Source organism: Camelus bactrianus, chromosome 3 (assembly GCF_048773025.1).
Source record: "Camelus bactrianus isolate YW-2024 breed Bactrian camel chromosome 3, ASM4877302v1, whole genome shotgun sequence".
NCBI classification, from domain to species: domain Eukaryota; kingdom Metazoa; phylum Chordata; class Mammalia; order Artiodactyla; family Camelidae; genus Camelus; species Camelus bactrianus.
This window is the reverse complement of record NC_133541.1, coordinates 43,033,053-43,060,764: the sequence shown is the minus strand read 5'-3', so window position 1 is coordinate 43,060,764 and position 27,712 is coordinate 43,033,053. Positions and strand designations below refer to the sequence as shown.

The following is a 27,712-nucleotide window of genomic DNA, read 5'->3' as shown; positions in this document are numbered from 1 at the left end:
CCCACCACCCTTAGTAGCCTCACAACAGTAATTACCCACTAGTGGGGACAAGAAGATTATTACAACAAAGGTTTTGGGGAAAGTGAAGTGGTTTAATATAAGACATTGATATGATTTCATCAATAGGAAACGACACAAGGAAGATTTATTTGAACACCAGACTACCATAAACAATAACTTCTAGCAAGAAATGGAGAGGCTGTGGTTGACGTTGTTGAAGAAGGGTATAAAAAAAGGTCCCCATGCAACTCCTAACAGAAATACCACAATAATTAGAATGGGGAAAAGCACGTTCATGTTCCAAAAGGTAAGACCAACACCACCATTTCTACTGTTAGGCATCTACCACAATATTCTAACATTCCTAAGGAGGGATAAGTGACTTAGTATACTGATAACTACACGTGTGAGAAGAGACTCAGATCAGTGGGACTAAATCTGTATTAGGACTATAGGTCATGATTTCACATAGACTTTAATCTCTAAAGGCTTGGAAAGATCAGCAAAGAAGATAAAGAAATCAAGGAGGTAACACCTGGTATCAGCAGTCTTCTTAACACTGGTACCTCTACAACTTCCATTACCAATGCAGACACCCAGAAAGCCTTAAACCACAAGTTAGCAGAGTCAAAATCACATGATCTATCAGCTGATCAGTTTCAGTGAAGATTAAACGCTACAGGTTTAGTAGGGCAGGACTAAGAAAATGTTAGCTTCTCTCTATCAGAGTCCAGTTTACTCATCCAACAAGAAATGAATGTGAAATTCCAGCAAAAAAATGAATAAAGGCTGGAAGTGAATGAACGAATGAAGTCGTAAGTGTTTGCTTTTTGCCAGTGGATCAGGTAACTAGAAATATCTGCAGTACTTATTTAGCATGGTTTTTTTTTTTTTTAACTATTTTTACCAAAAGATGTTTCTAAAAAACAATCTCTAAGACTCAATTTTCCTAATATGCCTTCAAAAGTTTTTATTTGTTTTACACATGGTTCAGTTGAGATACACAAATACCTCATTTTAAATTGTAAAAATTTATAATTTGATTATTTTCAAAAGTCAAATAGCAGTCACCTATTAACAAAGGAGTTACATAATAGAATAAAAAGGGACAGATAAATGAGATTTTTCAAAGGGAAAAAAATCATGATTGATAAACACCACAGAGGTATATAATAAGAAAATTCTGAGCCTGGATGACTGAGAAAACAATGCCACTAGTGGGAGAGTGAGGTACTTTATCCTAAGTCAGTTGTTAATAGCAATCATGCCCTGGTGTTAATAAGACAATCTACAGATACAGAATTATAGCTCAAGAAACAAATTAGGATTGGGTTCCTGTGACAATCTTCTCACATGACCCTCCCCCAACCATCCCATTTTTCCAGTTTGAGAAAATTCCTGTACTCCATCCTAATTCACTATCCTTTAACTCTCTAATCTCATTGACTTGAGTATGAATTATATTGTACACACATACACATTTAAAAAAATAAAAGAGCAAACACCTGTGTATTTACCATAAGCCAGGTCAAGAAACAATACCTTTGAAACCCTGTATATCTACCTTCCTAAATGAATCTGCCTCTCTCCCCCTCTTTTTCCCCTCCACCAGAAGTAACCACTACCCCATATTTGAGATAATCATACTGTCACTTTTCTTCAGTTCTATCACTTATAAATGTAACACACAAGAAACCTAGAGTTTGCCTATTTTTAAAACTGTATATAAATGGATACTTTTAAGACTTCTTTCGGGGGTTGGGAAGGGACAGACTGGGATTTCAAAATGTAGAATAGATAAACAAGATTGTACTGTATAGCACAGGGAAATACATACAGGATTTTGTGGTGGCTCACAGCAAAAGAGAATATGACAATGAATGTATGTATGTTCATGTATAACTGAAAAACTGTGCTCTACCCTGGAATTTGACACAACATTGACTATAACTCAATAAAAAACGTTTAAATAAATTTAAAAAAGACTTCTTTCTTGTTGCACAACACTATTTTATGTTGCTGTATATTAACCATAGTTCACTCATTTTCACTACATATGTCAAAATTTATTCTACTGTTGATAGACATTTGCTTTTGCTTCTCTGTTAGGAACAATGGTGCTATAAGGCATTCTTATACATGGGTACTGATACAAATACAGAAATGTTTCTGGGATATACAGTAAGAGAAGAAATTAACGGTATGGGCATATCTAACTATTCTAGTTAGTATTACAATGTTTCCTATACTGGCTACCTGTAAAGATCTGTAATCCCACTAGCAATTACTTCACATCCACAATAATACTTAATATTTGTCAAATTTAATGTGTCCTACTGTGGTTCTAATTTGACTTAATGAGGTTACACCTATTCCGTGTATTTTGGCCATTCGGATGTTTGTGTCTTTTTCCTGTTTATTACTTCTCTACAGAAATTCCCTTTATATCCTTGGTAACAACCATCTATTATATGTGTTACAAATACTTTCTCCAAAATTGTGGCTTATCTTTTCACTTTTTTTTATGATGTATTTGATGAATTAGTTTTTAATTTTAATGTAGTCTAATGTATATGTTTTTCAATTATGGCTTTTTATGTCATGAAATTCTTTCTAAGACTCAGGTCATTAAGACAGTTTCTTACATTTTCTTCTAAAGTTTTAAAGCCTTTTATATTCAGGACTGTCCACTGTCATTTCGATCTTTGGGTATGGTAACACAATTACCATTTTTCCTCATGGAAAACAAATTGTTCCAGCGCCATTTCCTGAAAAGCCCTCCCTTCTACTTATCTGCAATACCATCCTGTCAAACTTCAAGCATACACACATGAGTCTTTTTCTTTATACTTGAACCAAAACTACAGTGTCTATTATTATTATTATAGCTTTGCGATAAGTCTTGCTATCTGGTAAAAGAAGTCTTCCTGCCTTATTGTTCTTTAAGTTTGTTTGATCTTAGCCTTTTGCATATCTGTATAAATTTTAGAATCAGCTTGACAAATTCCAAAAATCAAATAAATTAACAATAAAAAAATCCACCTGTTAGGATTCTGAATAGAGTTGCACTGAATATTTTGTTTATATTTTTACATCATTGATCAAGAGTAATGACTGGCCAGCAGGTTTTTTTGTTTGTTTTCTCATACAAACTTTACTCTGGAATAGTTATTGTAAAAGTAGAATTATTTGAACCTCGAGTGTTTGTTACGTGCTGGTTAAAACCATCTTGGCTTAGTGTTTTATTCGTGAGAAGATTCAATTTCCTTAATAATTATAAGATTACAGTAATCTTGTAATTATATATATAGTTTACTATCCCTGCCTGTTTTGATAATTATATTTTTCTAGGAGATTTATATTGAATTTTCACATTTTGGGCATAAATGTGTTCATAATTATGTAGAATGCCTGTGGCACCTATAATGATAATCACTTTTTATCTCCAATTTTTCAACTTTTTTCCTTGATAAATATCACCTGAGATTTGTCAAGTTTGTCTTTTCTAAGAACATTTGGTTTTGTTCAGCGCCTGTATTATATGATACTAAATAATGAATGCTCTTAGTCATTATTTCTTTCTTTCAACTGACTTTGGTCATATCTTGCTGGTTCTCTTTCTTAAATTCTTCAGGTGGATGCTTATTTACCTCATTCATCTTTATCCTTTCTTCTTTCCTTATAAGCAAGCAATTAAAGCTACACACTTCTAAGAACAGCTTTAGCAGCATCTTAAAATTTTTCATGTGTAGTATTTTTTTGTTACTGTTCAGTTCAGACTATTTTCTAATTTTATGATTCTCTGAATCTAGGTGTCCTGTTTATGATTTCTAAAGGTGAGCTATATGACCAAGCAGAACAGATAAAGCCACAAATAATTGGTATGACTTCCCCAGTGCATGGTGGCTGAGTACTACCCCTGTATTTCTACCTTAATTACACTGACTGCCTCCCTTGGAGAAAAATTTCCTATAAATCTAGCTCCACGGAGCAAACCAGCAGAAATTTTATTAACATCTTTAAAGAGGAGCCACTCAAGTCTTTGTCTTTAAACAGTGAATCTGACTCTGATTCTTTTTTTTTTAGACCCCTATAATTCTTCACGAGTCAAACTTTTGCCATCTTTGCCTGCTCAGCCCCACCTGTTCCTTACTATTTATGATCCATTCCTGTTTCATAGTGATTTTGTTCTGGAGCTCAGCTATGCCTTTTTGAAGGTTTTCTCTTATATATCTGGGGCAGATGAATGCCAGTACATGAACTTTACTGTAGTATTTTGACCAGAAGCACCGATCCACCTATAAGTCATACATCATACTCACAGAAAATGGCAGTCAGATTTGAAAACTGTAAGTTCACACTATTACATAAAGTCAACACTGCTATATAAATTAATTATAACTATTACAGTTTCAAAACTATGATTCTTTAAAACTTAAAAATCTAGAGACAGATTTAAAAGTTTCCAGCTTTATTTTAATTTATCTTTACAGTGTAGAAAATGTTATCTGTGGAGAGTGAAGTGAAAAAATAGTTGCAAAGAGTTTTGTAAAGTACAGGCAAATTCTGCAGGATGTCTCCCCGGTTATCTTCCCAGTAGAACATCTCTTGGTTTTTAATACTTAAACTTCATAGAACTTATTTTTCAATGTAAGGTATTTTGGCCATTGTTTAAATAGGGAAAGATTTATATTTGTATATGCTAAAACTCAATTTGCATTTTAAACAACAGAGTACTGAGTTGCATTCCAAATATAACTGATAGATGGTCAGAATCACAATTAAAAAGCATGCCAAATATCTAAGTGATACAAAACATAGGCATCATACTCATTGTGAGCTACTTTCTGATACTGTATACTTGTCCTGAATGTATTCCACAGCCTTCATATTTATTTAGTCCTTATTTTGCCAAGTGTTGAATGAGTCCCAAAATAATTAAGAAAATGCTGAAAGAAAATATTGGGGATGGGCAAAAAACAATCAGAATGAAAGAAAAAAGATTTTACTGCATATGAAATGAATTTGTTATCCTTAGTTACTGTTTGTTAAACATGATAGTATTTTACTCTATGCAGGTGATTCACAGTGTCAGTTTTACATTTTGAAATTAGGGAGTTTTGGGCAATTAACATTGCAATTTTTTTTTTAATTTAAAATATAGGCAAATAGGCTCCCTGTCAACATTTTCACACACAACATGTGATTTTTCAGGAACAGATTACTGATCTTGGTGGTAGATGATTATATTGTTTAAAAACAGGATCCCTTTAGTTTCTGCTATTGAGAACTAACAGATTTTTAAAAAAATCAGAGTCTATATTTGACCATTTTCAACCTGAAAAATGGCAATTTCATATAGTTAAACCTAAGAAAAATAGAAATTTCACCCCAAATTGAGATGTCAGGATAATTTATAATATCTATCAAATCAAATACTATAAATACATAAAATATTTTGAAATCATAATCTGTATTTCAAAGCCATTTATGTTTAGTTCATTTTAAGAAATATCTTTACATCATGTTAAGTCTCAACTATTTGTTACAGTGAAATCAAAGGGAAAATAGTTCAGATCTCAACTTTTAAAAATCTGTTAGTAAATACTAAGACAAATGATTTTTTAAACAGAAAAAATACCCACAAATAACTGCCGCAGTAAACAAAAATAACAAATATATAGATTCTATATTTCAGGGCTTTCTAATCTTTAAAATTTAAGATGGTTACTTATGATTGCTATTGGAGCTACTTAAGGTGCCATAAAATCTCATATATTTATTTAGCTGTCAAAAACAAGTCTTACATGTTGACAATCGCCTTTTGGTCTCTGAAAACAGAATCCTATTATATGTTTCCCAGTTCACAGCTGAAATTCACAGCAGCTGTGAGGCTAGGAAATGCCAGCAACCAATTAGGCTGGCATAAACCTTGTCTAGCATATAAAGTATAATTTGGTTGCAAATGCAGAAGGCGAGAACCAAAATAAAACATCCAAGAATACTAATAAAGTATCCTTACATGTATTTTAAAGTCTGAATATTCAAAATGCTAACAAATACATGTATATAATGAAAAGAATATAGTCGTAGAACATAAGGAAAAATATGAAAAAATGGCAATCAATTATTTTCATTCAGACTCATGCTGTTTTTAAAAAGGTTGCAGCTGTTTGCGACATACCTAGGATAACAAATTCCTTGTTTTTTTTTCCTATTTCTAATTACCCTAATCAGAGTTGAGGTATACATGAGCATATATCGGACGAGCCTTCCTAAAAAGTAAACATTTCTATCAGTTCCTCTTCAGCTATTTCTATTAAATTTTCTTTTCATATTTCTAAAAACAGTAAGACCTTAGCAAAAATTTCAAAACTGAAACATGTAAGAATAACACAACTAAAATGAATGAGTGAAAATAAAACTTGAATTATAAGATTATTTATAATGGTGATTTGCAAACCCTTAGAAGTTAATGTCTCTGTTTAAAGTTTGATAAGTTTAAAAAGCATGACAGAGATCAATGCTTAATAAATATCATTAGCTAAAAATATTTAAATCTTTTTACACGCTTTGAAACAAATAGTAGTTATTGATCATTCACATGCATATAGCCATATAATGAAAACTAATATAACAATAAAACGTTTAGTAACCTCCTCAGTTTTCAATCAGAATACTATTGCATAATTTGAAAGGCTTCTTACGCACTTTTTTTTGCAAGCAGGGACTAAGAGGAAAAGCAAGTATAAATATCCATACTCAAATAAATATTACTCTGAATTATAAAATATTGCACATTCAGAACAAGTGCTTGGGAGAATGATGTTGTTTCCAGAGGATAAAATACATATGCTTGCTTAATTCAAAGCAACTGGTAAATAAATCTCTGAAAGAAGCACTTTATTTGGAAGTCACTTCCTACCAGAAGAGAATCCTGGTAAGTTTTCTTAAAACATACTGATCTCAAAACTTTTGGAACTTCATATCACACAACTGATTAAAATCTTAAGTTTCTTATTATTTCTTAAATTTTATATAAAATATTGATTTCAGTAAAATAAATCAACTGTATACATTGTTATAAGAACCAGTGCCAGTGTACAATGCAAATTTGAGTGCATCTTTCCAAGTAGAGTCATAGCAAAACATGTTATGTTAATTAACTTTTGTTGTCTAAAGAGGTTTGTTTTAAAGCTATGTTTTAAAAGAGCTACAATTCCTTTCTTCAACTTATTAAAAGGACGCTCCTTTAGGAACATGGAGACATTCCAACGGGAAAATAAAGATTTCCAAAATGCTGCCTTAAAGTAGAAAGACTAAATATGACAATCAGAGGATGTTACTAAGAGCAATATTTAGAAAATGAAAAACACACACGCAGTAATATTCATACATTATTTCTTTTCTTGCCAACTACCTCAAAGCAGTTTATAATTTATTATTTATATTCTCTCCAAAAGTAAATGTCAATCTTTTCCTAGATGCCAACGACCAGTAAATGAGGACAGAAAAGTATCTGGTGATTTGTTGGAGGTAATTATAGCAGATTCAGTAGAAGTCAAACTCCCAAACTCTGATAGCCAGGTTTTGTTAGCTAATTGAAGCAATGATGAAAAGAATCCTTAATGAGGACTACGTAAGCGTCACACCTTCTTCAATAGCTATGGTGGAACAAGGAGCCATTAGAGAAGGGCACAAATAATGCCTCAGCTGACACTGGTTAACAGTGCTGTTGCTGTTTAGTAAATCTCTGGGGAATATGACTGCCAAACATAGAAACCTTTCTGTTTTGGTTTATCACATTTAAGATGTTACTGTTTATAACTAAATTAAAAAGTTCAAGCATTTCCTTTCTTAAGACTTTAAACACAAAGCTGGAATTTTGACACTAGAAGAGAAAAACAGGAATGGTACAGCTAAGAATGTTCATAAAGAAAATACAACTAAAAAATGGGACATTCATATTGTAAACAAACTACAAATTCTCAAATTCTTACCTCATTTGTCCACTGTTTTGAAAAGGGATGTGAAAATTCAATACTGCTCAGTTTTTCTGGGCTGACAGGGAAATTTCAGAACTTGCTGGGATTTTATAGAGATGACTGAACCACACTACACATTAACAATCTGGGTAACGTTATCATTTAGAAGGGCCCATTGTAAATTATATTTGAGAATTTCTATCCTTATTTACCCACAAAGGTAATAAGAAAAATGTTATAAAGGGGCCATGATCCCATTAAAAAGTATTAAATCACTATACTTTCCTGATACTACTCTGCATATTTGGGGCTGGGGAAAGAAAGTATTAAAGTATCCAAAGCCACTGGTAAAGGGAACATAAAAACTGAATATCTAAAATCATCATACATTATATAATTAGGATTCTAGTTGAAACAGTGAAAATGTAAACAAACCTTACAAAACAGCATTAAAAAACTTCATAAAGTTTATTAACTAGCTAAAATTTAATAATTAAATCTCAAAACATTTTAATTAAAATGTCATTTTTCTGGGTGACAGAATATCCAAAATATATCTTTATTCATTTGTTTAACAATAAAAGATTTGCTGTCTAGAATACCAGAGTTTGACAAGCGGTGGTGCTAAAATAACACGTTGCTGATAGTCCAAAGTTTTTTAGGACATGTGCTCCCAAAGGAAGCACTAATCCAAAGTTTTGAAGAACTGCTTTTCACAGACATTCTGCTGCATATATTGAGTAATGCTATCTAATTGCTCCCTGGCTTAAATTCTTATATACTCAAAAGGGAATTCCATGCCAATACAGCTGCACTATTCTGTGACCTTTTCATGGCAACATGTCGTTATCATCTTCTCTTATACTTAAATACATCCTAACAAGAGCTAGGGATATTTTGGAATGTTTTTCAACAGTTAACAGCAGTAACCCAGGCAATGTAGACTTATACATATTTTTTTTCCATCCTTCTATTTTCAAGCTTTCTATGTTCGTATGTTTTGGGCATGGTCTTATACATACACTTATTAACAAAATTAAAACATAACTCAGAAAGTTGCCAAAAACATTATAAAATATTCAGCCATCCCTATTAGTTTTTACCTACCTTCCTTTCACTAGGGAATTTAAGGCCTAAATTCAGGTGACTGAGTGTAGTAAGTGTTTTGCAGATGTGCTAACGTGAATACTAAGCAGACTGGAAACTTCAGAATCTTTCAAAAAAAAAACCTCTCACGGATAAAAAGAGGCTAAGCAATCTGAATATTTCACTATGAGATGACTGTACTGTAAAACACTTATAAGACAAACTTGCTACTGTCTATAGAAACAGCAGTATATGCCAACAGTAATAAGAAAGAGTACCTGGTATTGAAAAGCTAGCCTGTCTACCTTTCCTATCTTCCAGGATAATGGGAAAGAAAAGCTTTTCTTAAAACCTTAAAGAATGTTATAAACACAATGTAAGTGATTTTCAAAAACACAAATCCCAAAAAAGTATTTTGTCACCAGAAAGGGTAGAATATGGGAAATGCCTGTTCAAGCCAAATAATAATGATACACACATCTAAACATGAAAAATAAAACTGCTACAGACAAAAATGGAATTTTAATGGAAAATGCTGAATATTAATAAAATATTAAACCATTCATCACTAAAAATGAATTTTAAAATAGTCACATTCTTTTTTTTTTTTTAATGGAGGTACTGGGTATTAAACCTAGGACCTCATGCATGCCAAGCACATGCTCTACCACTGAGCTATATACTCCACCCTAATAATCACATTCTTAACTACAATACAAAATTCATTCCTTAATGCATTACTGTGTTGCTGTGGTCTTGAACAGCAGTCCAGATTCAGAGTACTTAACCCATAATTTCTTTGCTATGGATTAAACTGTGTCCCCCAACACTTGCCCCCCACCGAATTCCTATGTTGAAGTTCTAAACCCCAACTGCTCGGAGATACGGTCTTTGGAAGCTAATTAGGGTTAGATGAGGTCCTGAAGGTAGGATCCTCATGATAGGATTTGTGACTTTGTGAAGGGGAAAAGGGAGATGTTCTCTCTCCACCATGTAAGGACACACTGAGAAGATGGCACCTGCAAGACAGGAAGAAAGCTCTTACCAGGAATCCAAACAGCCAGCACCTTGATCTTGCAGCCTCCAGAAAGGTAAGAAATAGATGTCTGTTGTTTAAGCCACCCAGTCTATGGTATTTTGTTATAGCAGCCTGAGCAGACTAATATACCCTCTTTCAAATGGTTAAGAATATAATCAAGCAGTAAGAATACAAAGTAAGCCACATTCCCTGCCCCATGCCAAAATCTCAATCTTTGATTGTAATGTCACTACTTCTCCCAGGAATTTGTCATCACAAAAAATCTCTGCTCCACTCTACCTATGGAAGCCTATGATGGTAGTGCCTCTGAGCCAGGGAAATTTCTACTTTCAATGCTTGGCCAATCTGGATTAAGAGAATAGATAATCACTCCCTCAAACCTTTGTAACGATAAGGTAAAATGTGAAATAGCAAATTTGGTTTGGCTAGAGCAAAACATACACAAAGAAGAGTCACAGAAAGCACATAAACAAATACCCAGTATGTGTGGTATTAAAATCCCATGGGACAGTGTGATTAGGAATAAAGGTCTAAAACGGCTCTTTGGAAAGGGGGTAGTAAAGAAAAAAGGTTTGAAAAACACTGATATAGATAGTATTTAAAGCAGGCGTGATCAACAAGAAAATGAGGGTAGAAGTCCTGGTCTTCAATGTACAGTCAGGGAGATAATGAGATACCAGCAAAGGATATTCAAGAAGTTGCCAGAGAAAAAGACAAAAATCAGAAGAGCAAAGTCCTAAAAGTCAAGTGAAAAAGTTATTTTGAGGAAGAGAATGTGAATCAACTGCCAAATGCTATTAACAAATCAAGTAAAGGGAGATCAATGGCTAAAAGTAAAAGTGGGATCAAGAGTTTTTTTGTTTTTTGTTTTTCAGACGAGAGAAATAACAACATTCCAATATGCTGATGGAAATAATTCAGTAAAAAAGAAAATACTGATGTTACATCACAAAGAGAGAACTGATGAAGCGGTAACTTTGGGCAGATTGAAGGGGATAGGATCCTCTGCACAAGTGGAGGAAACTGGCCTAAAATAGAAAATTTATCCATGGCAAAATAAGGAAGGCAGTTGGCTAAGTAAGAAAGGCAGTTACAGGCACAGATACTGGTACTTGGATACAGTAACAGTACCCAAGTACTGGATATTGAACCTAGGACCTCGTGCACGCCAAGAACACGCTCTACCACTGAGCTATACTCCGCCCTAATAATCATATTCTTAACTACTATACAAAGTCTACCATGGTAGACTTGAAAAAGCTCTTTTCCGATTGCTCATATTTCTCAGCGATGAAATAGCAAGCAAGATCATCTACTGAGTGTGGGTGAGTAAATAAACACTATGGATTTTATGACAAAAGTCAGCTAGGAAAGAGTGAATGGAGGTTTAAAACATATATAAGGGAGTGATCTGGGGTTTTGCCAATCAAGAGAGGGGGCAAGGGAGTTGAAGTTATATACATAAAGGAGTGCTTATAAGAAAGTAAATGAGGACATGAAGGGGAGAAAGGAATAATAAAAATAGTAGGATTATAAATCCTAGTGGGGTCAAAAGATGAGTGGAGTCAGGATACTACAAGGAATATGCTAGAAAGACAGGATGGTGACCAACAACCGGGATGCTTGAAACTGAAATTATGAAGATGTCAGGATATAGTGAGCTAAGGCCAAGGGCAAGACCACTGAAAGGAAGGAAAGAAAGAAATTCAAAGAACTGAGAGATTACGGTACTAGAAGGATCATCTACATATGAACAATGCAATTATCAAAAAAGATAGGAATAGAGGAGTGAAAGAGGAGCAAAAATCCTCAAGAAATTATGGAAGTTGGCAATGCCTACAATTTCTATCTTGGGAAACCAGGTATATGGTGCTTCCACTAACCAATATAAGGAATACAGGAAATATAGAAATGAGGAGATAAAGGCAACAAATTTCATTTTTGATGAGTTTAATTTGAAATACCAGCAGGAAATCCATGTGGTGATATCTAGAAGGCAGATCTGAAACCAAGGAGAAAGATTAGGTCATTTAAAAAAGGTTTTTATTTAAAAAAACTTTACTCTATTATGAAAATTAGGAAACATATAAATGACAAATACCTTTCATTCAGTTTAATTAATTTTAACACATAGCCAATCCTACTGTCACTCCTCCCACTACCACGACTGGATTATTCTGAAGCAAATCCCAGACATGACATCAACTCAACCATATTAATTTACTTCAGTATGTATGGAGATAAAATTTTATGGGGTTTTCACATTCTCTGTTTTTAAAAAGAAATCCCTTCTTGTAAATTCATTTTTCTTTTTTTCTATGTTTTTGTATAGCTGGAAGGATTTTTAATAAATTGATCCACATGCATTGATCTGTTTTAATATTAAAGATATGGTCATGAAAGAAACCAAACCAAAACAAATCACCTTCACCACAGTTCAAGTTTAAATTCAGTTTCCCACATGTATCTTTATGCTTGGTTTTGTGCTGTGCTTACTATGGTTCCTCTAAATCCCAGAGACATTGTATCACATATGCACACTTACACACATAATAGACACCCTTCAACTCTGGTAACAAAGACAGCTGACTTCACTATTAGGATTCCAATATATTCTGAAGCCTTATTCATCTTGTATCAAAAACTGCAGTGTCTGCTGACAAATGCTAAATCAATCTGCTCTCTATGTTAAAAGGTCAAGAATGAGTGTTAGGATCAAGGAAGAACATATGTAAATATTTTAGGTAATAAAGGTCATGGAAAAGACTACAGAAGTAAAAAAAAACCAAAAACATAAAAGTAGATTACATCTTTAATTAGGCAATGGTTTCTTAGATATAACAAAAGCACAGCAACAAAAGCAAAGATAGATAAATTGGACTTAATCAAAATTAAGACTTGTACTTCAAAGGATACTACTCAAAAAAAGAAAACCCATGCAATGGTAGAAAATATCTGCAAAGCATACAAGAAAGAAAAGTAAGGGAACACTATTCAGGATATTTATAGAACTTTTACAACTCAGTAATGAAAAGATAAATAAACTAATTTTTCAAACAGACAAAGAATTTGAAGAGACATTTCTCTAAAGAAGATACACAAATGGCTAGTAAGTACATTCACACCTTTGAAAATAGCTGTAATAAAAAAGACAGTAACAAATTTTATTACAGATGTGGAGAAGCTGGAACCCTCAAATATTACATCACTGGAGAGAGTGTAAAATGGTATAATCATGGAAAACAGTATGACAGTTCCTCGAAAAGTTAAGCATAGAGTTACCACATAACTCAGCAATTCCACTCCTAGGTAGATATATACCCAAAAAACCAAAAAACGTATGCCTACATGGAAACTTGTAGATGAATGGTACTCGTAACAGCAAAAAAACTGCAAACAATCCAAATGTCTATCAATTGACAAATGGATAAGTAAAATGGAACATTACTCGTAGAAAAGAACAGAATACTGAAACATGCTACAACATGGATAAACTGTGAGCACAGATTATGCTAAGTGAAAGAAGTTAGCCATTAAATGTCACAGAGTGTACAATTCCATTTATATGTAATGTCCAGAACAGGCAAATCCATTGAAACAGTAAGTTTATTAGTAGATGCCAGGGACTGGAGTGAAGAGAAAATGCAGACTGCTAATGAGTATGAGTTTCTTTTTGGGGAGATAAAAATGTTCTGAAATTAGACGGTCATAACAGTCACACAAGTCTGGGAATATACTTAATATCACTGAATTGTACACTTTAAAAAAGTGAATTTTTCCACCTGATTTTTTTCTTTACTGAAATATATCTGACATATAACATTGTATTAGTTTCAAAGGTACAACAAAATAATCTGTGTATATTGTGAAATGATCACCACAATAAGTTGACATCCATTACCACATACAGCTACAAATTTTTTCTTATGATAAGAACTTTTAAGTCTACTGTCTTAACTTTCAAATATACAATACAGTATTAACAACTGCAGTCATCAAGTTGTATACATCCTGTGACATTTTATTTTATATGTTTGTAACTTTTGACCCCCTTTCTCTCATTTTGCCATCCTCCCATGCCTGCTGTTTCTGGTAACTACCTATCTGTTCTCTGTACCTGAGTCTGGTTTTTTGTTTTGTTTTTAGATTTCACATACAAGTGAGATCACGTAGTATTTGTTTTTCTCTGACTTATTTCAGTTAGCCTAACACCCTCTGGGACCATCCATGTTGTCACAAGTGGCAAGACTTTATTCTTTTTAATGCCTATATAATATTCCACTGCGTGTGTGTGTGTGTGTGTGTGTATATACACATACACACACACACACACACACACACACACACACACACACACACACACACACACACACACACACACACAGACTCCATATCTTTATTCATCCATCCACTAATGGGCACTTACATTGATTCCATGTCTTGGCTATTGTAAATTATGAAGCAATGAACATGAAGGTGCAGATTTTCTTCTGACATAGGATTTTGTTTCCTTTGGATAAATACCCAGAAGTGGAATTGCTACTAGATCATATGGTAGTTCTACTTTAAATTTTTTGAGGACCTTCCATACTGTTTTCCATAATAGCTGCACCAACGTACATTCCCAAGAACAATACACAAAGGTTCCCTTTTCTCTACATCCTCACCAACACATATTTCTTGACTTTCTGGTAAGAGCCATTCTAACAGGTGTGAGATATCACACTGTAGTTTTGATTTGCATTTCCCTAATAATTAGTGATGTTGAGCCATCTTTTCACATACTTGTTGGCCATCTGTATGTCATTTTGGAGAAAATGTCTATTGAGATTCTTGGCTCTTTTTTTTTTTTTTGCTTGAATTCTTTATGTTTAAGATATTAATTTCTTATCTCTTTGTCTTCTAAATTTATAATTTATTTAACCATGTTCTGAGTTGGAAAAATCCCAATCTATTATTTAGTAAGTCTGTTAAGTTTATCAGATTAAAAACTGTAACATTCATTTTCAAATTTTTAATAAAAAAATCACTTTATTCTTATAATCAGACACAATACATGACATCTTGTTTTTCTATATTGATTCTCACAACACTAGAGCTTAAGTATTTTTCATTATATGTATGGATCTCATAAACACTTTAAAAATTAAACCTGTTATCTTTTATGGGCCATTTAACTTCAGAAAAAAACAATCTATAGGCACAGTATCAACTTCATAATCCAAGCTAGCAAATTTTAAAAATGTATGTTGTACACTGTGTGGATAAGAGTATGAGGAATCAGCCAGTTTTGCAGATACAAAGGTAAATTCACAGACTCTTCATGGAAGCAAATTGGCAAGATCTATCAAAATTAAAAATAAACAATTTTCTGACCCAGAGATTCTACTACTAGGACTTTATCCTACAAATATAGTCATGTACATAAAAAAAGATTCAAGTTCAAGATTATTCAGTACACTACTGACTGTATAGTAGCTACAGAATCAGCAAAATCTAAATTGTGGTATATTCAATCACTAATAAGCAGCAATAGGAGCACCTAAATATATAAAACGAATACTAACACATATAAAGGGAGAAACTGATGGGAATACAATAATAGTAGGAGACTTTAACACCCCACTAACACCACTGGACAGATCTTCCAGACAAAAAATCAATAAGACAATGGAGATACTAAATGACACAATGGAACAGTTAGACTTAGTTGATATTTCAGGACATCACATCCCCCCAAAACAGATATACATTCTTTTCAAGTACACATGGAACATTCTCTAAGACAGACCACATACTGATACAAAAGAAGCCTCAACAAATTTAAGAGGATAGAAATTATTTCAAGCATCTTTTCTGACCACAAAGGCATGAAACTAGAAATCAATCACAGAAAGACGAGAAAAAAACTACTGCATGGAGACAAAACAATATTGTACTAAAAAAACCAATGGGTCAACAACGAAATGAAAGAAGAAATTAAAAAATAACTTGAGACAAATGACGACAAAAACACAACCACACAAAATCTATGGGATGCAGCAAAAGCAGTCCTAAGAGGGAAGTTCACTGTAATACAGGCCTTCCTCAAAAAACAAGGACAATCTCATAAAAACAGCCTAACCTACTACTACTACCTAAAAGACTTAGAAAAAGAAGAACAAACAAAATCTAAGGTCAGCAGAAGGAAAGAAATAATAAGGATCAAAGAGGAAATCAATAAAACAGAGATAAAAAAAAAAAAGAAAAAAAATCAAACCAAGACCTGGTTTTTTGAAAGAGCAAACAAAACTGATAAACCTTTGACCAGGCTCACCAAGAGGAAAAGAGAAGACACAAGTAAGAAATGAAAATGGAGAAATTACAACCAACACGATAGAAATACAAAAAAATCGTAAGAGAATACTATGAACAATTACATGGCAACAAATTGGACAACCTAGAAGAAATGGACAAGTTTCTAGAAATATACAGTCCACCAAAACTGAATCAAGAAATAGTTAACTTGAACAGACCAATCACTAGAAGTAAAATAGAATCAGCAATTAAAAAACAAAACAAAACAAAAAAGACCTCCCTGTAAACCAGAGTCTAGGACCAGATGGCTTCACTGGGGAATTCTACCAGACATACAAAGGAGAACTCATACTGATCCTTCTCAAACTCTTTTAGCAAATAGAATCCAACAACACATAAAAAAGACCATACACTATAATGAAGTTGGATTCATTCCAGGGACATAAGGATGGTTTAACACATGCAAATCAATGAACGTGATAAACCACACCAACAAAAGAAAGGACAAAAATCACATGATCATCTCAACAGATGTAGAAAAAAATTCTGATAAAATTCAACACCCACTTATGATAAAATCTCTTACCAAAGTGGGTATAGAGGGAACATATCTCACCATAATATAAGCTATTTATGACAGATCCGCAGCCAACATAATACTCAATGGTGAAATTAAAAGCCTTCCTGCTAAAATCTGAAACAAGACAAGGAGGCCCACTCTTACCACTTCTATTCAATACAGTATTGGAAGTTTTAACCGTAACAATCAGAAAAGAAAAAGAAATAAAAGTGATCCAAACTGGAAGAGAAGAGGTAAAACTGTCACTAAATGCAGATGACGTAACACTATATAGAGAAAATCCTAAAGGCTCCACACAAAAACTACTAGAGCTGATAAAAGAATTCGACAAGGTAGCAAGATACAAGATTAACATGTAGAAATCAGTCATATTTCTTTACACTAACAATGAAATGTCAGAAAAGCAAAGTAAAAAAGACAATTTCTTCTCAAATCACATTAAAAAATACTCAGGAATAGACCTGACCAAGGAGGTGAAAGACTTATACACGGAGAGTTACAAAACACTGATTAAGGAAATTAAAGGTGACTTAAAGAAACAGAAAGATACCCCATGCTCCTAGATTGGAAGAATCAATAGTTAAACTGAACATACTACCCAAAGCAATCTACAGATACAATGCAATCCCTATGAAATTAACCAGAATATTTTTTCACAGAACTAGAACAAATAATCCTAAAATGTATATGGAATCACAAAAGACCCAGAATTGCCAAAGCAATCCTGAGGGAAAAGAACAAAGCTGGAGACATAACCCTCCGACTTGAGACAGTACTACAGAGCAATGGTAACCAAAAAAGTGTAGTATTGACACAAAAACAGACATATGAATCAACAGAACAGAACAGAGAACCCAGAAATAAACCCACAGATTTATGGCCAATTAATCTTCCAACAAAGGAGGCAAAAATATACAATGGAGAAAAGATAGTCTCTTCAGCAAGTAGTGTTGGGAAAGCTGGACAGCTGCATGCAAACCAGTTAAGTTAGAACACTCCCTCACACCATACACAAAAATTAACTTAAAATGGCTTAAAGACTTAAACATAAGACACTATAGACCTCCTAGAAGAAAACATAGGCAAAACATCCTCTGACATAAATCTTAGCAATGTTCTCCTCTCCTAGGGCAGTCTACCCAGGAAACAGAAACAAAAGCAAAACAGACAAATGGGACCAAATTAAACTTACAAGCTTTTGCACAGCAAAGGAAACTATAAAAAATAAGACAACCTACAGAATGGGAGAAAATATTTGCAAATGACGTGGCTGACAAGGGATTAACTTTCAGTATATACAAACAGCTCATAAAACTTAGTAACAAAAAATAAACAACCCAAACCAAAAATGTGCAGAAGACCTAAACAAGCAATTCTCCAATGAAGACATAAATGGCCGGCAGGCATATGAAAAGACACTCAATCACTAAATATTAGAGAAATGCAAATTCAAACTACAATAAGGTATCACCCTCACACCAATCAGAATGGTCATCATTAAAAAGTTCACAAACGATAAATGCTGGAGAGAGTGTAGAGAAAGGGGAACCTTACTATACTGTTGGTCGGAATATAGTTTAGTGCAGCCATTATGGAAAACAGTACAGAGATTTCCTTTAAAAACTAAAAATAGACTTACCATATGATCCAGCAACCTCACTCCTGGGCATATATCTGGAGGAATGTCTAATTTGAAAAGATGCATGTACTGCCATGTTCACAGTAGCATTATTTACAACATTCAGGACATGGAAATAACCTAAATGTCCATTGACAGATGACTGGATAAAGAAGTTGTGGTATATATATCTGGTATACACATGTGTGTATACACACACACACACACACACACACACACACACACACAAATATAGAATACTCAGCAATGAAAAAGAATAAAATAATGCCATTTGCAGCAACATGGATGGACCTGGAAATCGTCATTTTAAGTGAAGTAAGCCAGAAACAGGAAGAAAAATACCATATGATATCACTCATATGTGGAACCTAAAAAAAAGACACAAATGAACTTATTTACAAAACAAACAGACTCACAGACATAGAAAATAAACTTACAGTTACCAGGGGGAAGGTGGTGGGAAAGGATAAATTGAGAGTTCAAGATTTGTAGATACTACTACATATAAAATAAACAAATTCATACTGTATAGTACAAGGAACTATATTCAATACCTTGTAGTAACCTATAATGAAAATAAAAATGAGTATGAAAAGGAATATCATATGTGTGTTTGACTGAAACATTATGCTTTACACCAGAAATTGATATAACGTAAACTGACTACACTTCAATTAAAATAAATAACTATGAAATTAGAAAAAAAAAAACTAGGTAAATAAAACTTTAAAAAATAAATAAAATGCAGCTACGAAAAAGAATAAGAGTATTTTATGCATTCAAAGGTTCTCTAAGATATTGTTATTACTCAGTGAAAATAAAATTAAGAAGCACCTGTATGTACAATATATCATCTGTAAGGAAGAGGTATACTATCACACTTATTGCTATTCAAAACAGGTAAACTTAAAAGCGTACATTAAAAGCAATGGCAGGCGAAGGCAACTGTCAGGAGAGCATGTCTCGGCCGAGTCAATTCCCTGGACCCTGAAAAGCTATTATAATGCCCCTGTGATAAAAACCACCAGATCAGGGCCTACAGGTTTCCTTATTATCTTATCAAGCACAGAAAGAATCACCCTGATGTCACAAACAAACTGGCTACTTGTCCCTTCAGTGCTCGCCATCAGGTTCCTCGGGCTGAAATAAGTCATCGTATCTCAAGCTGTGATGACAAAAGCTGTATTGAGTAGGATGTAGTCAACTAAACCAAGAACCTTGGACAAGAGACTCTGGCTGAGAACACATGGCAGTGCCCTCCTTGTGACGAAGACTGGGATAAAGATTTGTGGGAACAGACCAGCAACCCTTTTGTCTGGGGCACAGCCAACTACTGTGGCAGAAACAGCCCTGCAAGCAACATAGTTATGGAACATAAGAGTAACCTGGCTTCAGGCATGAGCGTTCCCAAGTCTCTGCCGTACGTTCTGTCATGGAAAAACAACAGAAATACACAGTAACTGAATAGCTCATCAAATGCCAGACCGTAGACTCTTGCTTCTTCCTGCTACAGTGGGTTCATTTTTTTCTTTTAATCTAATTATAGAAAGATAAATTGTCTGTGGCTTTCAAACTGAAAAAAATAAAAAATAAAAAAAATGAAAACAATGGCATACTTTGTTATGTCATACTCTTGATGACTGGAGGATGAACACAAATCAAATTTTTTCAGAATGTCAAAATTTGAAGAGACAGATCAGTGAAAGAGCAGCACAGTTAGACATTCATTTAATCATTGGTTCAGCAAATAGATAATGTATTAAGTATGTAGAGGCCTTGTGCTAGGCACTGGGGAGATGATGTAGCTCAAGTCTGACCAGAGATAATTAAATACTAAAAACTCACGAGTGATTTGGCAGAGTAAATAGAGGACTCGGAAAACATAAAGCAGGGGACCCATCATGGTCTAGAAGTCAGGAGGGATGAAATGTTTAAGAGACAAAAAGGAGCAAAGCAATTAGAAATGTTAGGTACAAGTCTAAGTTCAGTGTGTCTCAGATAAGTGGCAAGAAATGAGACTGGAGAGGGAGGTCAGATTGTTCAGGGTCTACAGTAAGTTATGTTTTAAGTAGGTGATCAGAGGGTCAAATTTATACATTTGAAAGGTTAGTCTGAAAGAGTCAACAACCAAAGACAGACCTTAGGAATTTATTAGGAATTTGCTGAGCAGTACAGGCAAGACATAATGGTAGCCTAATCAAAGTTATAGTAGAGGGATGGAAAAAAATCATGGACTAAAGAGGTACATGAGAGTTAAGAGAACTTGATGATAGGATATAAGGTTAAGACAAAACAAGGAGTCAAGGAAGACAACTAGATTTCTGACTGGGGCAATAGGGTGAATGAAAGTGATGAGAAATATTGAAGAAGTAGATTTGGGAAATGGATGATGTTCAATTTTGGACATGCTGAATTTGAGGTATTTATGCTATGTTCTAGTGGAGATAATCAGTAATCCATTAGACATACAAACAGTATGTGTCTTCAGCTAGCCTGAGATGAAGAGAAGCATTTACTTCGAGAAGTACTGCAGTGTTAGGACAAAGCCTTGAAGGACACCAACATTTAGAGAATGGAGAGAAAAATCTTTTGCAAAGATTAAGAAGAAAAGGTATGAGGTATAAGAGGAAAATAAGTTTTATTTAGTTAAGGAATGGCTTTAATTAAACCCAAATGAATATGTATAAGGTTAAAGGCAATGTACCACTCAATAAAACTACGTCCCAACTTTTAGGGCCATGTTGTTGTCCATTCTCAATATCAGCAATAACTGGAAACAAAATTAGTAAAAATGTAACCCACATATTATCCCAAAACAATTTCAAACAACAGTTTTATAAAAATAAAGGTCACTGAATCTAGTCAGGCCCTCAAAGTCATCAATTATGTCAGCAGACTCCTAGCAAGTAGCTATAACGTTGTATTTTCCTGACAGTATAGCTGCTCATCTAATAAGAAGCATTCTTTCAAGTGTCATGTACTTGACACAAAAGTTTAGACATGTACTTGTCTAAACTTTTGAAAAGTCTGTGAGTAAGGAGGGCCTAAACTTAGGTAATGGCAGACAGCCTGGAATAAGATAGATTTTTTTTTCCCCAAAAGAAATTATACAGGGAACATATCTCAACATAATAAAAGCTATATATGACAAACCTACAGCCAGCATAGTTCTCAACGGTGAAAAACTCAAAAGCTTCCGACTAAAATCTGGCACAAGGCAAGGATGCCCACTATCACCACTCCTATTCAACATAGTCCTGGAAGTCCTAGCCACAGCAATCAGGCAAGAGAGAGAAATAAAACGGATTCAAATTGGAAAAGAAGAGGTAAAAGTGTCACTATATGCTGATGACATGCTACTATATATAGAAAACACTAAAAGGTCCACACAAAAACTACTAGAGCTGATCGAAGAATTCAGGAAGGTAGCAGGTCACAAGATTAACATTCAAAAATCAGTTGCATTTCTTTACACTAACGATGAATCAACAGAAAAAGAAAGTGAAGAAATAATCCCCTTTAAAATAGCACCCAAAGTAATAAATACCTAGGAGTAAATCTAACCAAGGAGGTGAAAGACTTATACATGGAAAACTACAAAACACTGATTAAGGAAGTTAAAGAAGACTTAAAAAAATGGAAAGATATCCCATGCTCCTGGATTGGAAGAATCAATATTGTTAAGATGATCACACTGCCCAAGGCAATCTACAGATTTAATGCAATCCCTATCAAATTACCCAGGACACATTTCACAGAACTAGAACAAATTATAATAAAATTTATATGGAACCACAGAAGACCTAGAATTGCCAAAGCATTACTGAAGAAAAAGAAAGAGACTGGAGGAATAACTCTCCCAGACTTCAGACAATCCTACAGAGCTACAGTCATCAAGACAGCATGGTATTGGTACAAAAACAGACATATAAACCAATGGAACAGAATAGAGAGCCCAGAAATGAACCCACAAACTTTTGGGTTTTTGGACCTTCGACAAAGGAGGCAAGAATATACAATGGAATAAAGACAGTCTCTTCAGCAAATGGTGTTGGGAAAACTGGACAGCAGCATGTAAAGCAATGAAGCTAGAACACTCCCTTATATCACATACAAAAATAAACTCAAAATGGATGAAAGACTTAAACATAAGACAAGATACAATAAACCTCCTAGAAGAAAATATAGGCAAAACATTATCTCACATACACCTCAAAAATGTTCTCCTAGGACAGTCTACCCAAGCAATAGAAATAAAAGCAAGAATAAACAAATGGGACCTAATTAAACTTACAAGCTTCTGCACAGCAAAGGAAACCGTAAGTAAAACAAAATGACAACCCACGGAATGGGAGAAATTTTTGCAAATGAAACCGACAAAGGCTTGATCTCCAGAATATATAAACAGCTCATACAACTTAACAAGAAAAAAAACAAACAACTCAATCCAAAAATGGGCCAAAGACCTAAACAAGCAATTCTCCAAGGAAGAAATACAATCAATAGACACATGAAAAAATGCTCAATATCACTAATTATCAGAGAAATGCAAATCAAAACTATGATGAGGTATCACCTCACACCAGTCAGAATGGCCATCATTCAAAAAGCCCACAATGACAAATGCTGGAGAGGCTGTGGAGAAAAGGGAACCCTCCTACACTGCTGGTGGGAATGCAGTTTGGTGCAGCCAGTGGAAAACCGTATGGAGATGCCTCAAAAGTCTAGGAACAGACTTACCATATGACCCAGGAATCCCACTCCTGGCCATATATCCAGAAGGAACCCTACTTCAGGATGACACCTGCACCCCAATGTTCATAGCAACACTATTTACAATAGCCAAAACATGGAAACAGCCTAAATGCCCATCAACAGATGACTGGATAAAGATGTGGTATATTTATACAATGGAATACTATTCAGCCATAAAAACAGACAACATAATGCCATTTGCAGCAACATGGATGTTTCCGGAGAATGTCATTCTAAGTGAAGTAAGCCAGAAAGAGAAAGAAAAATACCATGTGAGATTGCTCAAATGCGGAATCTTAAAAACAAAACAAAACAAAACATAAATACCAAACAGAAACAGACTCACAGACACAGAATACAAACTTGTGGTTGCCAAGGAGGCGGGGGGTGGGAAGGGACAGACTGGGATTTCAAAATGTAGAATAGATAAACAAGATTATACTGTATAGCACAGGGCAATATATACAAGATCTTGTGGTAGCTCACAGCAAAAAAAAAAAAATGTGACAGTGAATATATATATGTTCATGTCTAACTGAAAAATTGTGCTCTACACTGGAATTTCACACAACATTGTAAAATGACTATAACTCAATAAAAAAATGTTAAAAAAAAAAGAAAAGAAATTATACAGCCAGAGTACTTGCACTGACAGCAATAGCTATTTAATATTCTGTTGTAACTGACAAAACATCCTTTTTTAGGGAAAAGTCCTATATCTATTTCCTCAAAGGCATCAGATGAAGGGACTCATAATAGTCATGCAACAAATGCTACTTGGAATAAAAACACCTGAAGGCAACCTATACCACAGAAAGAAAAGTGAAATCATTATTTAATTAATGATTCAGTGCCTGGAATATCGATAGTATGCAAAGAACTCTAAAGGAACTACAGTGTAAAGAACCTCAGAGTCAGACAATCTGCACTACAGCTCATCTAAAAATTTTTGTCAGCAAACCCAAAGTCTCTCATGTTGGCCAACAGACTAAGCATAACAAAGATGAAGAGCAAAAATTTACCTTCACTGCAACCCTATTGGGTTGATTCTTATTCTCAAAAGTCTTATCATTAATTGGTCCATTATTTCAAGAGTAGCTTTGGGGAGGGTAACAGCTCAGTGGCAGAGTGGATGCTTAGCATGCATGAGGTCCTGAGTTCAATCCCCAATACTTTCTTTTAAAAAAAAGAGTTGCTTTGACTTTTAATGTCTAAAGTTTGCATACCACCCTACTTACGAATAGATTGTTTTAAAAGCAGTTTTAGGTTTACAGCACAACTGAGTAGAAGGTATAGAGACTTTCCATGTATCTCCTGCCCCTACATACTCACAGCCTCCCATACTATCAACATTCCACACTGGGTACACTTTTTACAATGAACCTATATTGATACATCATTATTACCCAAAGTACAGTATTTTACATTAGGATTCACTCTTGGTGTTGTATCCTGAGTTCTGACAAATTTACAACATGTATTCACCATTACAGTATCATAGGGAATAATTTCACTGCCCTAAAAATCCGCTGTGCTCTGTCTACTCATCTCTTGCTTACCCATTTTTAAGTCCTAAACTGAAAATAGCAGTTAAGATTCTAAACACTGAAATGATATTCAGAATCTTGAGGATGAAAAGGGAAGGCAAAAGCCAGGGCAGAAAAAAAATAGGCCAAAAATAAGAGCAAAGGAAAAGTAAAGGAGAGCAGCCGCATTTTATGAATCGAAACACTCCATGTCTCAAAGAGCCAAAGCCAGATCCTTTAAGTTCTCTGTTTTTCCTTCCCATTCCCTTCCAGGAACTCTGAGAGGATCTTGGCTAGTACACTTTAACTTGAGTTTTCTTAAGTAGGCAAAGCAGTTATAGCTTAAGTAAATTTCTAATCTACATAAAAACATTTATTTGAAGTGACTCATACCTTAGACTCAACTTACTTGTAAGATACTAGTGGCAAAAACTATAAATAGCCTGAGTTGGATGCTCTTTGATATTACATTGTACACTGGCTCTACAGTCTTCTATACTGTATTCATAAATAGGATTAGCTTGATGAGACAGACTAAGGAGATTTTATAACCTACATTTAGACTTTCCAAATGTTAAATTCATTCCTATCAACACATCTGCCCTTTATTCAGCACAAGTGATACACTGCATATAACATCAATTATTTTGGTAGTGTTCTGTACCTCATCTGTTCTTTAATCATTGCTTACCCTCCTAGACTGATGTAATCTTATCCTTGCTAGCTCTCATTTTTAGTACTACTCTCCCTCTAATCTATCACTAATCACTAGCTGACTTCTATTACTGCTCTTAGGAGATTAAGTCCTCCAGAAGTTTCCAAGTGTCCTAGAAATTAATTCCAAGATGCTTTACCTTACCTTTGTTTCCAAGTCTTTAATACGGTGCCCCAGATCACCTGTCCTTCCATACGTTCCTCATCTATCGCCCTCTGGTATGCCTGTTTTAAAGGCCCTTTACCTGACGGTTCTCCATTTTCAACTCAAAGGCCTCTCACATGTTGTGCCACATTCCCAGAACATCTCCTTCCCCTCAAGACAGGGAAATGTACTGGTCATCTTCCTCCAACCACTTTAACTTCACTCTCCATGAGGTCTTGTCAGATCACTCTTAGGAGATGCTACTTTTTCTAAAACAGATCACAATCCTGGGTGCACATTTTCCAGTGTATGTGAAGTTAAGTTTCACAAGTGTATAACGTGTTTTAAAATAAATACTGATGCCCTGGCTCTATACCATAACAATTAAAACAGAATCTCTAGGCAAAGGACCAGATACTGGTGGTAATAGCTGGGGAGTTATGTTTGTTTTTTACCAAAGCCCCACAGGTGATTCTAATGAGCAGCCAGGGCTATGAACCATTATATTAAGCCTACTCAGCCTAGAAACAGAACTCCCTCAACTACATTTATCCAGTATGTTCTCTAAATGTATCTATATCCGACATGTCTAAAATACACTTACCACACAGCTTTGATCAATGCATAAAATATAAATATCTAAAATGGTCCTTGCAAGGAGGGAAATAGGTCAGTGGTAGAGCACATGTGTAGCATGTATGAAGTCCTGGGTTCAATGCCCAGTACCTCCATTAAAAAATAATAAAGAAATAAATAAATGGCCCTTCATAAGGCTTAAAACTCTGTACAATAGTTTATATACTCTGAGCATAGGGTTCCTCTGTTATAAAATGGGGAAGATACTGTCTACCTTACAGGTCATAAATAATCAAACAAAATATTGAATATTATACATTTAGCAAAGCAACTGACTTATAAATGGCACAAATGTTAAAACCCTTTGGTGCCAAGAGGTGGATTCACTTTCAAGAAAGAAACAAAATTCAAGTGGTAGTATGAAAGATACAAGCCATCTAAATGAGGCTGAGTAGACAGCTGCTGGCCAAGAGTTCTAATAAAGGGGTGTTATTCTTTGTACAGTATACACTCAGCAAATTTTAGCATAAGTATGTTCCATCCTGATCCAGTCTTTCCTTTAAAACTTTTTATACAGGTGAAATCTGGTTAAAAATTAGTGCCAAAACCAATAAAACCCTGGAGAAAAGTACGAAAGTATGTAAAAGTATTTGGAAGTATGAAAAGTATTTGAAAGTATGTAAATTATACCCCAAGGAGGTGCCTGATTCTTACAGTCCCTGGGCCACACTGTGTGGAGAGACTGTTCCCAAATTACACAGAAACACCAGCAGCTGGCTCTATATACTTCCTTCCTTGGTCTCTGTGTTTACAAGCACCCAAATGCAGAGAGGAACGTGCTGCCAAAAATTTAAAACTGAATAAAGCTTATTCTTTTAGGTATCAAAAAAACCAAAAAGGTTAAAAGTTACAAGGTCAAAACTCAAATGGGTATTAGAGAATAGAAAACAGACCAGTAATGACAAATAATGCCAGTGTCAACAGACTGACAGGGGCTACCAGGACTGGTGGTGCTGTATTTTAAGAATTCTGAGATTGAATATGGGTTCACCAGGAAAGCATACTGGTCTAAGAGATAAAGAATATTGGTCATGGGCAGAAGACAGGGACAGCATGTTATGACATATATTTTCCATCCAGAAGACTCAAGAGTCTAAAGAGTCTAAAGCTAAAAAGGGAAGCAGTAATGATGTACACACAGAATAGTATACTTCTATCAGTACTCATCACACTATATGTATCAATTATTTATTTGTTTCTGAGGGCAGGAACTGTGTGTGCCTTATTCTTTCTTGTATCTCCAACACCTATCAGAATGCCTTATATGTAAAAGGCTGTTAATATTTAATTATCTCTGTAATAAGAAAACA

The 27,712-nt window shown here is 34.5% G+C and overlaps 1 protein-coding gene and 1 pseudogene across 3 annotated transcripts in view; one reads left to right on the top strand and one right to left on the bottom strand.

Moving 5' to 3' along the window:
* The window catches only part of KIF2A (kinesin family member 2A), a 63,873-nt gene that overhangs the window by 30,460 nt on the left and 5,701 nt on the right, over positions 1 to 27,712 (bottom strand). The window lies entirely within an intron of this gene.
* On the top strand, positions 278 to 27,627 carry LOC105077851 (gametocyte-specific factor 1 pseudogene; annotated as a pseudogene).